The following is a 12,909-nucleotide window of genomic DNA, read 5'->3' on the forward strand; positions in this document are numbered from 1 at the left end:
ACAAATCACATGGACTGAACATCCATGGGACTGGAAATCCTGGTGGGTGAATAAACCCTGCAATGCATACAGATATTGGAGTGTAACCATAATTGATAAACCGTCCTCACAAAAAAGATGATCTGGATACTTCAAAATATACACACTGAATTGAGTGGACAAACATTAACATAGACTATTCTCAGGACTCACCACACACCAAAAGCGGCGGTACTAAACAATACATGGTTCACACACACAAATCAAGTACTGAACAATAGTACTTACTATAGACAAGCAAAGTTACACTAATTAAACTTTGCAGACTATTTCTTGCCACCGACCTATGGGATGAACCCCGCATAACTGACTAGGCCATGGACTTCGTGAGAGATGTCTACCTGCACCATCACCATCTCGTCAACCTTGGAGAACCTAACAGAGTGGTCTTTCCACTCATAAACATGACGATGAAGACAGTGTGCATCAGATTTGTCGGGAAGCTTTACAAGAACCACACCCTTCATAATCGAAGGCATAGCCAGGAAATTTTTGTGGTCAAGTACAACCTCGAGAACACGCCTGACAACAATGCTACAGGAAAACACTAGTTCAGGACACATGGCGAAAAGGACACAACAGCTGGATAGTTTAGCAGTAGAACTCATCCTCAGGTCTTCCAGTTCACACGGCATGGCTTTGATAACTTCATCTCCACCACGGACCTGGTTCTAATTCAAACAGAAACCAAATATTTTATTACTACCTCCGTTCAGAAATATAAGATGATTTTTGATATTTTACTCCATATATGACTACATATATGCACAGAAATGAGTGAACAAAGCCACTAGAACATGTCTTCAAAGGCATGAGAGCAGAGGGATTACTTGCAATATCCATAACACAAGTTACTGAGGCAAATATACTCTCTTCAAAGGTAGCATTGACGTTCATAAAGTAGTTGAAAGTAATCTATAAGAAATCAGTATCAACCTCTCGCATGTTTTGGTCAAAAGAGGAATTTAGAACCGTCATTTGGCACACAAAAATCACATGTAAGATCACCTAGAAAGTTGTACTACTAGTACTAGTAATGCGTGTTAGACGAAAAAACACGATCAAGATCGAGAAAAAGATCGTCAAGAAGAGATATTATCTGGACTTGCTTAATGAGGGATCCTGGAGAGGGGAGCTTGGACAGGGCGATGGCTTTGAGCTTGTCTACGATAGTCTTGGCGGGGTGCTTGCGCTTCTTCCTACCATGAGCCTCGACGGTTTTAGCCAAAGCCATAGACATCACTTCGGCCGGTGCTCCAGCGTCCATCAAGAAGCTGTCAAATAGAAATAAAAGAAAAAGAAACCATAATCACAAACCCAAAAGAAGAACAGAGAGGGAGTTATAGGATCAGTCTCGGGGTTGCAAGATAGGGCCTTGGCCAGAATCAACACCATTGATGCACTCACCTTTCCTTCTTTGGGAGAGAAGAACAATGACAGAAGCAGGTCGGGGTTTTCTTGAAGAAATGAGGAACAAGATGAGGGAGAAGCGAGTTGGGGTTTTCTTGAAGAGAGGAAGTTGAGGGAGAAGAGTGAAATGATGGTTGCTTCGTCCGTCCAACTTACTGCTGGAAAGGAGGGGGTTTGGTGATTTGACGGCTCATTGGGCATTACTACGGCGCTTCGATTGGGGTAGTCTACCATGCTGTTAGGCACTCTACTGATACGTCTGCAATGTATCTACTTTTCCTAACGCTTTTCCTCTTGTTTGGGACTCTAATTTGCATGATTTAAATGAAACTAACCCCGGACTGACGCTGTTTTCAGCAGAACTACCATGGTGTTGTTTTTGTGCAGAAATAGAAGTTCTTGGAATGGAACGAAACTAGAGCCAAGAGCCACCGGAGGGGCTGGGTGGGCACCGCACAACCCACCAGGGCGCGCCAGCCCTCCCAGGCACGCCCAGGTGGGTTGACCCCACCTGGTGGCCCCGCAGACCCTGAAACCAACGCTATAAAATCCTCTTTTTCTAGAAAAAAATCAGGGAGAAAGAATTATCGCGTTCCATGAGACAGAGCCGTTGTCACCTCCTGTTCTTCATCGGGAGGCCAGATCTAGAGTCCGTTTGGGGCTCCGGAGAGGGGGGTCTTCGTTCTTCGTCATCTCCAACCCTTCTCCATTGTGAATTTCATGATGCTCCCCATCGGGAGTGAGTAATTCCTTCGTAGGCTCGCTGGTCGGTGAGGAGTTGTACGAGATTCATCATGTAATCGAGTTAGTTTTGTTAGGGCTTGATCCCTAGTATCCATTATGTTCTAAGATTGATGTTGCTATGACTTTGCCATGCTTAATGCTTGTCAATTTGGGCCTGGGTGCCATGATTTCAGATCTGAACCGTTTATGTTATCACTATTATATCCATGTTCTAGATCCGATCTTGCAAGTTATAGTCACCTACTACATGTTATGATACGGCAACCCCGGAGTGACAATAGTCGGGACCACTCCCGATGATGACCGTAGTTTGAGGAGTTCATGTATTCGACGTGTGTTAATGCTTTGTTCCGGTTCTCTATTAAAAGGAGGCCTTAACATCCCTTAGTTTCCAATAGGACCCAGCTACCATGGGAGGGTAGGACAAAAGATGGCATGCAAGTTCTTTCCATAAGCATGTATGACTATTGAGGGAATACATGCCTACATTATATTGATGAACTGGAGCTAGTGTCGTATCGACCTAGGTTATAACTGTCTCATGATGAATATCCTCCAACGAGTCACCGATCCAATGCCTACGAATTTATCTTATATTGTTCTTGCTAAAGTTACTACTGCTATCATTATTGTTGCACTTGCTACAAAATTACTACTATCATTGTTACAGTTACCGTTGCTACTACTACTATTATCAAAACTATCATACTACCTTGCTACTGATCACTTTGCTGCAGATAATTAATCTCTAGGTGTGGCTAAATTGACAACTCAACTGCTAATACTTACAAATATTCTTTGGCTCCCCTTGTGTCGAATCTATAAATTTGGGTTGAATACTCTACCCTCGAAAATTGTTGCGATCCCCTATACTTGTGGGTTATCAAGACCTTTTTCTGGCGTTATTGCCGGGGAGCATAGCTATATTTTTTGAGTCACTTGGGATTATTATCAATTTATCACTATGAGGAATCTAAAGGACGCTAAGACTACTATTTTCCCTCTAAGACGATGGTAGGTAAGGAACTGCCATCCAGTTCTGCTTTAGATTCACCTTCTGGTATAAGTAAACCTGCAACACCACCACATGCTATCAATCCTGATTTATCGCAAGTTATTGATGATGCTACTTCTGCTATGAATGATGCTTATGATGATGCTAGTACCTTGCATGATGATGATGTGCCACTAGGTGAATTTCTTGATGAACAAATTGCTAGAGTAAGACAACATGATATTGTTGAATTTGATGATGAGCTTGAAACTGAAAATCTTGAAACACCTGCTAGAACTAGCGTTCCTATATATGAAATGCCTAAGGTACCAGAAGGTTATGTTATGAATGAGGAGACGACTAGAGATATTCTTGCTTGTAAGGATAGAGATGATCTAGAGAAATTATTGTGCAAGTATAAAGAAAAATCTCTGAATGCTAGAATGCAATATGATCCTAAGTTTGCTACCTCACCTATCTTTATTGATGATAAGGATTATGAATTCTCTCTCGACCCAGAGTTAATTACTTTGGTTGAATCTGATCCTTTCCATGGTTATGAAACTGAAACTGTTGTGGCACATCTTACTAAGTTGAATGACATAGCCACCCTTTTTTACTCATGATAAGAAGACTCACTATTATTTTATTCTCAAACTATTTCCGTTCTCATTAAAGGGTGATGCTAAAGCTTGGTACAATGCTCTTGCTCCTGGTTGTGTGCGTAGTCCCCAGGATATGATTTACTACTTCTCTGAAAAATATTTTCCTGCTCATAAGAAACAAGCTGCCTTACAGGAAATATTTAACTTTGTGCAAACTAAAGAAGAGAGTCTCCCACAAGCTTGGGGGAGGCTTTGCCAATTAGTTAATGCTTTGCCTGATCATCCTCTTAAGAAAAATGAAATACTTGATATCTTCTATAATGGACTAACCGATGCTTCTAGGGATTTCCTAGATAGTTGTGCTGGTTGTGTTTTCAGAGAACAAACTGTTGGGCAAGCTGAAGAATTATTGAATAACATATTGAGAAATTATGATGATTGGACTCTTCCCGAACCACCGCCTAAACGCACTCCGAAGAAGAGGGGTATATTATATCTAAGTCCTGAAGATATGCAAGAGGCAAAGAAATATATGAAGGAAAAAGGTATTAAAGCTGAGGATGTCAAAAATTTACCTCCTATTGAAGAAATACATGGGCTTGATACACCACCACTCCCTAAGGTGGTAGAGGTAAATTCTCTAACGAAATTCAGTGACAATGATAATCCTCATAATATGCACCCTAGCCAATGCCTCTATGAGTTTGAAAATTATATTAGAAAACAAGATCACTTCAATGCAAATGTTATGAAACAATTGAAATACAATTCTGATATGATTGCTCGCTTGAGTGACTTGTTATTTAAAATCTCAAATGATGTTAGAGGTGTTGGAAGCATGCTTCTATGGTTCAAACTCAGTTGGAACAAGTTGCTAGATCTCAAAGAGAATTGCTAGATGAAATGAATAATAACATACATGACTTTGATGTTAGAGTAGCAACTAAAGGAGGTAAAATGACTCAAGAACCACTTTATCCTGAGGGACACCCAAAAAGAATTGAACAAGATTCACAAAGAGTTAACACTGATGCACCTAGTCCTTCTAGAAAGAAAAATAAGAAGAAAAATGATAGGACTTTGCATGCTTCTAGTAAACGTGAAATAGAGAAACCTCCTGATAATGATAATGAAACTTCTATCTCTGATGCTGAAACTCAATCGGGTAATGAACACTCACCTTTTGATAATGAAAAAGATAATGATGAGTTTCATGAAGATAGTCAACCAAACAATGAAAAAGAACCAGATAATGATGTTGAAATAGAACCACTAGTTGATCTTGATAACCCACAGCCCAAGAATACACGATATGATAAAAGAGACTTCATTGCTAGAAAGCACGGTATAGAAAGAGAACTGTGGGTTCAAAAACCTATGCCTTTTCCACCGAAGTCAACTAAAAAGAAAGATGATGAAGAATTTGAATGCTTTGCTGAAATGTTGAGACCAGTCTTTTTGCGTACTCGCTTGACTGATATCTTGAAAATGCCTCCTTATGCAAAGTATATGAAAGACATCATCACCACTAAGAGAAAAATACCAGAAGTTGAAATCTCCACCATGCTTGCTAATTATACTTTTAAAGATGGAGTACCTAAAAACTTGGAGACCCAGGAATACCAACTATACCTTGCTCCATCAAAAAGAATTATGTGAAAACTGCTTTATGTGACTTAGGAGCCGGTGTTAGTGTTATGCCTTTCTCTTTATATAAAAGACTTGATTTGAATAAGCTCACACCTACTGAAATATCTTTGCAAATGGCTTACAAATCAACTGCCATACCTATCGGTATTTGTGAGGATGTGCTTGTTGTTGTTGCTAATGTTACTATTTTGACTGACTTTGTTATACTTGAGATGCCCGAGGACGACAACATCTCGATTATCCTTGGTAGACCCTTCTTGAATACTGCAGGGGCTATTATTGATTGCAATAAAAGCAAGGTCACTTTTCATATCAATGGTAATGAGCATACGGTGCATTTTCCGAAGAAACAATTCCAAGTGAATGGTATTAATGTTATTGAAAAATCTCCGACAATCACTATTGGAAGTTTTCAACTACCTATACCTACTGTTAAATAGAAATATGAATTCTTATTGTTGGGGACATTCATATCCCCGTTGAGGTAACTTAGCGATTTTCGAAAGTTCTTCGGTTTCATGCTAATCGAAAGTGGTTGTTAATAAGACCCGATCAACCTTATTAATGGATCATTTTTGAGCGGTATGAAGTTGATGAATATAGTAAGCACTACCTTATGTACCTACCTTTTGTTTTCTGTTTTTATTAGTTAAATAAAATAAAATGCCATGTTATGTCTGTTTTCTGAATTTCCTGTGCAATAAAAATGACCCAAAAATAAAAGTTCTCAGAATGCTCTGAAAATTTAATACAATTTTTTCTGGATATTTAAGAATTTCTGGTGCAAATAATATCAGAGGGAGGTGCACCATGTGGGCATAACCCACCTGGGCGCGCCAGGACCCCTTGGCGCGCCCAGGTGGGTTGTGGTCCCCACGTGGGCCCCCTCACTTATCCCTTCACACCACATCATCACCCACCTGCAGAAAAAATTCTCCGTTGCTCTCTATCTCGTGCTCTTGCTCTCAAACCCGCGGATTTCGATCTCTTTGCTCGAAGCTCCGTTTCTGAAACTGTTTCGGGGGATTGTTGCTTGGTATGTGACTCCACTGTCTGTCCAATTAGATTTTGTTTTTTTGGTTTACATTTGAATAATTAACTACTATTGGTGCTGCTGTAGTTGAGCTTGCATGTAGAATTCTTAGAGTTCTAAGTAGTTTGAATGCTTGCTTTGGCCTCTATGTATCCCTATGAGTAGTTGCTATCAATCTTATAAAGTTTTGTTGATAAATTGTTGTCACTCAAAAAAATTCAGAAAATTGTACGCGAACAAGATGAACCTGTTTGGAAGGAGTTCTTCGAGGAGGAGATCCTCGTAGGCATCTTATAGTGACAACTCCGCTCACCTGTCTTATGTCGAACCAAGTGAAAGTTCCATTCGAGATGCAACCACCAAAACATGCTTATGGCCTTGTGATGATTACATGATGCGTATGTGCATTAAGGAGGAATTTGAGCAATATGTTCACAATGCCGGTCTTGGTCCCTACATTTCAGATAAGTGCGGACAACACCACTCTCACTGAATCATTTGTCAAAGGATTTAAATTCCATCCCCATGAGTCTAGGGTGTCATTTAAGCTTTATAAAAATCCTTTTACTATCTCATTAGAGAGTTTTACTCACCACTGCAAACTCCCATTCTGGGGTTCGCTTGATGAACCGCCAAGGGCTGAGTACCAATCATTCTTGACTAGTCTTTGCTACGGTGAGACGAGGGGAGTGACACAAGGTAGAACAAAGAGCATTCATTTTCCCGCAATTCAGTACTTTGCATTATTTAACGGGAAATGTATAGTGGGCAAGCAAGACTGTAGTGCACTTTGTGCTCCAGACTTGAGCCTCATACGCACCGCTCTCACCGGTGAAAGGAGTTATAACCTTGGAGCGATTGTTGCACGCAGACTGTCGCATAACGCTAACAGTGGCTATTTCTATGGCGGAATATATGCCACGCATTTAGCATGAGGGATGGGTGTTTTACCTTTGCCCTTCGACCCTATCCTACCCACGCGGTATTTACACTTTGATGCTTTAAAAGGTCATAAGATCCTCAAAGGAAAAATTCATAACTTCACTTATAACCTATTGTTTAACCAAACATCTATTGTGCACACATATTTACCTGCGCCTGCTCTTTTTGACAGCAAAGGAAGATATTTTGTTCTTGAGAGCGAGGCTCGAGCTCACGACGCAGCAGTAGAGGCAGCATGGCAGGCCGAGGCATCCGCACCGAGATCCTCCGTGAGCTATGTAACGCCCGAATAATTATGCTACAGTAAGCCCTTGTTAATGGTGCCATGTCATCGAGATTTACTATGGTTAAGTTCGCGTTGATTCAAAGTCGGTTCCGTTTTCAAATCTCTACCTAATAATAAAGCAAATTGGGTTTCGGCCGTCTATCACGCACTTTTGCAGAAAACCCCCTGCATTTTTCATGAATTAACCCGCAGTACACACTTAAGTCATAAACGAACCGTTATTTTACATTTTGATGGAAAACCCCCTGACGTATTAGATAATTCACCCGCTGATCATATATAAGTCAAACAAATGTTTTTCTAAATTATCCATATCTTTTAAACCGTAACTCCGATTTTAACATGTTATATATGAAAATTGATTAGAAAAATGTGTAGAATCTGAATATGATGTTATTTTGTTTGTTAAATATTTTTTAAATATTATTTTGGAAGATATTTAAGTCAAACAAATATTTTTCTTAATTATCCATATCTATTAAACCGTAACTCCGATTTTAACATGTTATATATGAAATTTGAAGAGAAAAATATATAGAATTTGAATATGATGTTATTTTTACCTATTAAATAATTTAAAATATTATTTTAAAAGCAAACTTGTAACCTATAGGGCACGTCCATTTTTCTTTCATACCGCGATGATCTGGATTGCAAATAAACAACCACTAAAATCATAAAGAGACGAAAGAAAACATCGATAACCACACATGAGCACCTCTGAAAAAACTGGCAGGGGAAAAACAACATTCAAACACACTTTGGTTTGTGTGAACACCGAGACCACTAAGGGTGAGAAGGAGGATAAGCTGCAACATAAAAAATGATGCCTTGCCAAAATAAAGGGCATGAACATATTATGGTTATTGGGTTAAGAGTGTGTGTTATTTTTTTTCTCCCGTTGCAACGCACGGGTTCTTTTGCTAGTATAAAATAAGTAAAAAGAAAAGGCAAAAGTAAATAAAATAAAAAGAGAAGCCAACCAAAAAAAGAGAGAAAAGGGAAACCCCCGTCACCTCCTAGGCCTTAGGCCACATGCCGGCCTGCTAGGCCCAGGCGCCCCCACGAACTGCTTAACCTAGCCTGCAACCAGCCTCCTCTCGTCCCAATCCGCACCTCGCGCCGCCAGGGAGAGCCTCGCTCAATCCCTCACCACGAAAAGTCACTTTTACCGGCACCGGGAGCTACCGGCAACGCACACCCAATGGGGTTCAGCCACATGGTGTGTATCCCAATACAATTGCACATATTTGACATCTTTTTCTGGCTTTAAGTGTTGGTATTTCTCTCTTATGGGTTCCACCATTGGCAGATAAAGGTAGCATGCATTGTCCTATCCTTCTCTTTTTCTTTCACACAGGTACAGGTTATGACACATTCACTCTCTCCTCTCCCACCAACAAAACCATCATTTTATTCACCCCATGACAATTTTTATCATTCATATCTTTCAAGTTATAATTTTGTTTCTAAAATAATTTACATATTTGAATTAATAGTGTCAAGACCTTTAGAACAAGATCAATCTTGGATATATTTCAAACACGTCAGATTTTCAATGTTTCAATTAACATATTTCACACAATATAATTTGTGTGCACCTGCTTTTTTTAGTGTTCGATACTGATATTTGTGATCAGTAAAATACATTCCAATTTTGTCAGAAATACACAATGAAATTAGTTTTTAAAATATATTTTGTGAGTGAAATCAGTTTTTGAAACGATTGAAATATAGGAGTATTTCAATCGAGTGAGCATAATGTGTTTTCTCATAATAGTGAAATGTATATTTTTTAAGCGAGTGTAACATGTTTTCTAAAAGTGTGTGAAATGAGTGAAATCTATTTTTTAAAATGAGTGTAATGTGTTTTCTGAAACTAGTGAAATCAATATTTTTGTAATGAGTGATATTAGTTTTTGAAACAAGTAAAATATAGTATTTTAATTGAGTGAGTGTAATGTGTTTTCTGGAATGAGCGAAATAGGTTATCTGAAAAAGTGGAATATAACCAACGTTTTATGTGAAATTGCATTTTTAGTGTTTGAAATTGATATTTGTTATGAGTGAAATACGTTTCAATATATTTCGTAAATTTGCGATTAAATTAGTTTTGCTAAATGAGCGTAATGTGTTTTCTAAAATTAGTGAAATTGTTTCTCTAAGCTGATAATTTTTAGAAATGAGCAAAACCAGTTTCCTGAAGTAAAAGGTTTCTTTTAATTGAGGACCAATATTTGAAATGAGTGAAATCTATTTTCCACACATTTTACACATATTTTGGTGTGAAATACGTGTAACTTGTTATATTAATTTTTTTTACAATGTTGTTTCAGTTTTTCCAATTCCAATTTCATTTTTTTACAATGATTGATGCTGATTATTTTAACTCTCAAAGAAATGATTTCAATTCTTCAAAAAAGAAGGTTTTAATCAAATTAAAAACATACACTATCATATTTTACAAAATACTGAAATCTTGTATTTCAAAAGAGTGGCATAAATAATTTTTAATTTTTTGCAATGTCATTTCAGTTATTCCGATTCCAATTGCATATTTCAGAATGAGTGAACTGGTTATTTCAATTGTCAAAGAACTGATTTAAATTCTTCAAAAAGAGGATTTCAATCCTTTCATAAGCATATTTCACTATCATATTTTTAAAAAGACTGAAACCTACTATTTAAAAATAGTGAAATCACTCTGTAAATGAGTGAATATGTATTTTCAAATTAGTGAAATAATTTGTTTGGAATGAGTAAACTTCTGTTGATTGAAATGAGTGAAATCGTTTTTTTAATGAGTAAAATCGTTTTTTTGAAACTCGTTTGAAATATAGTCAAGATTGGTCTTGTTTTAAAGATCTCATTGTCAGGAACTCAAATATATAGAAATATGAAATAACCATATTTTTGTTTACAAGATATTGGTGATTTAATATCTCACAAGAAAATAAATGCTAGTTTCTGTATGGGTGAAGAGGACTGTGGGTGTGCATGCAGTACTATATATAAAAGGAGGTAATAGCACCAGGAGTCCCAAAACTTGTCCTGGATGTGACGATTTGGTCCCAAACTTGCAAGATCCAACTATTGAGTCCCACAACTTGCAGCCAATGTGCAAATCTGGTCCCAGCCAATCAGAGCATGACAAGTGGAGCCTAGTCAGCACAGCCGGTCAGCCCAGCGCCTTTTGCATTTACCCCCCTGGACTTAGCACTTATCAACCCGCACTACAGCACCTTAGTTTAGCGGCCTGGGCATATTCCTGGGATATTCTACTCAGCCCACTCCACTCCACTCACTCATCTTTCTCTGCTCTCGACCATCTCCTGCTCCCCAGCTAGTCGCCGTCGTCCAGCTCGCCGCCACCGTCCGTCTAGCTCGCCGCCATGGTGTCTTGGAGTGAAGGATCCAGCTCTTCATCCGACGGGTACTCTGTCATAAGTGAGGTTAGCTCCAGCTCCAGTACAAACATACTCACTGGCATTTAGGGTTAGCAATGGGGAATTTTTGCTGACAACAATATTTTCTAGGCTCCTGCTCCTGCCACCATTTTCTGCTCTAAGTGGAGAGGCCTTGCTCCAGTTCTTGCAGCTAGATGTGAACATCAGTGTGTCTGTGAGAAGTTAGTTTCCTTTGAATCAATTGACAGTGGAAGGAGGTATCTTGCTTGTGCACAAAAGGTTAGCAGATCTCAAGTTAAGGCCAGCAAATTTGTAATGTGTCATCTTACTGTCATGTGCATAATCTTGTAGTGTGGCATTTAACTGTGGATTAGTGCATCAATATAGTTTATTGAGGAAAATCAGTTCACTGAAGAAAACAGTATTTAGTCAACTGAAGTTTTGGTTATATGCTAAGAATTGAGATAGTGTTGTAATAATAGATCAATAGTGGTACAAGCTTTGCCATTTATCTAAAAATGTTTTCTTTCTTATTTTGTAGGAAATACCTAAATGCAACTTTGTGGAGTTGATTGACCCTGAATGGCCTGCCACTCTGAAGATGAGTTTAGCCAGGGTTTGGGGCATGTATCAAGATGAGAACAAGCTAAGGCTCAGGGAAAATGTAGTTAATGCTGAAGAGAATTTTAGGGTTGTGAAAGAGAAGGAACAGATGGAAAAGGATCTGAGGTTTTTTAAACTAGATTTTGCTAAGATGGTGGCTGACAAGGAGCGGGCAATTACTGAATTGGGCAATGCAAGACTTGTTATTTCTGACCTGAAGCAAGAGCTTGAGAAGAAGAAGATGTCTGATAAATCTAGCACTACCATTCATCAGGTTGTGAGGGCTAAGGCAGAGAAAGAGAGGAATGAGATGAAGCAAAAGATGGACAGCATGAAGGAACAGATGGACAACATGAAGGAAGAGTTGGACATAGTTGTGTCATAGAGGGATGACCTGAAGAAGGAGAAGAAGAAACTTGAGTACATGATTGGTGATTTATTCAGGCACAAGGAGGAGAACAAGAGCAAGATAAGGAGGTTGAAGGAGATCTTAGATGAATTTGAGTAATTCATTGCTGGTGTAATGCTGCCTTAAGATGGACCTTTTAATTAGTTGTATTCCTGTAGTGAACTTGGTTAATTTCCATGGCACTGATTATGTATGACTGCTCTAAGTTAACTTATTTCCTATATGTATGACTGCTCTGAATTTGTCTTAATTTAATGTTTAGTTAACTGAAGATTCAGTTATGTATGACTGCTCTGAATTTGTCTGAAGTTTCAGTTAACTGAAGATTCAGTTAACTTGGTTGAATTGACAGTGTGACTGAAGATTCAGTTAACTATATTTGTTTCAGTTAACATGTGTTAAACTGAAGATGTGTCAGTTAACATGTGTTAAACTGAAGATGTGTCAGTGCATTTGTTTTAGTTGATATTAAGTACTTTTAGTTAATTACATTAGCATACCTGAAGACAGTGTCAGTGCATTGTTTATGTTACTGAAGATAACCTCTAAGATAACCTAAGATAACCTAAGATAAACCTAAGATTCAGTGACACTAAAAAGAGTTAAACCTACAGCAAAATTATGTTAATATCCAGTTTCACTAAAGATTCAGTTAATATTCAGTTATCTGAATATCCAGTTCACTGAATATTTAGTGAATTGCAAATTCAGTTATGATTATGAATTTGTTTCAGTTAACTAAAAAGACTTAAACCTACAACAGCAATTCAAACACAGTAGCAGCAAC

This window comes from Triticum aestivum, chromosome 1B (assembly GCF_018294505.1).
Source record: "Triticum aestivum cultivar Chinese Spring chromosome 1B, IWGSC CS RefSeq v2.1, whole genome shotgun sequence".
Lineage (NCBI taxonomy): Eukaryota > Viridiplantae > Streptophyta > Magnoliopsida > Poales > Poaceae > Triticum > Triticum aestivum.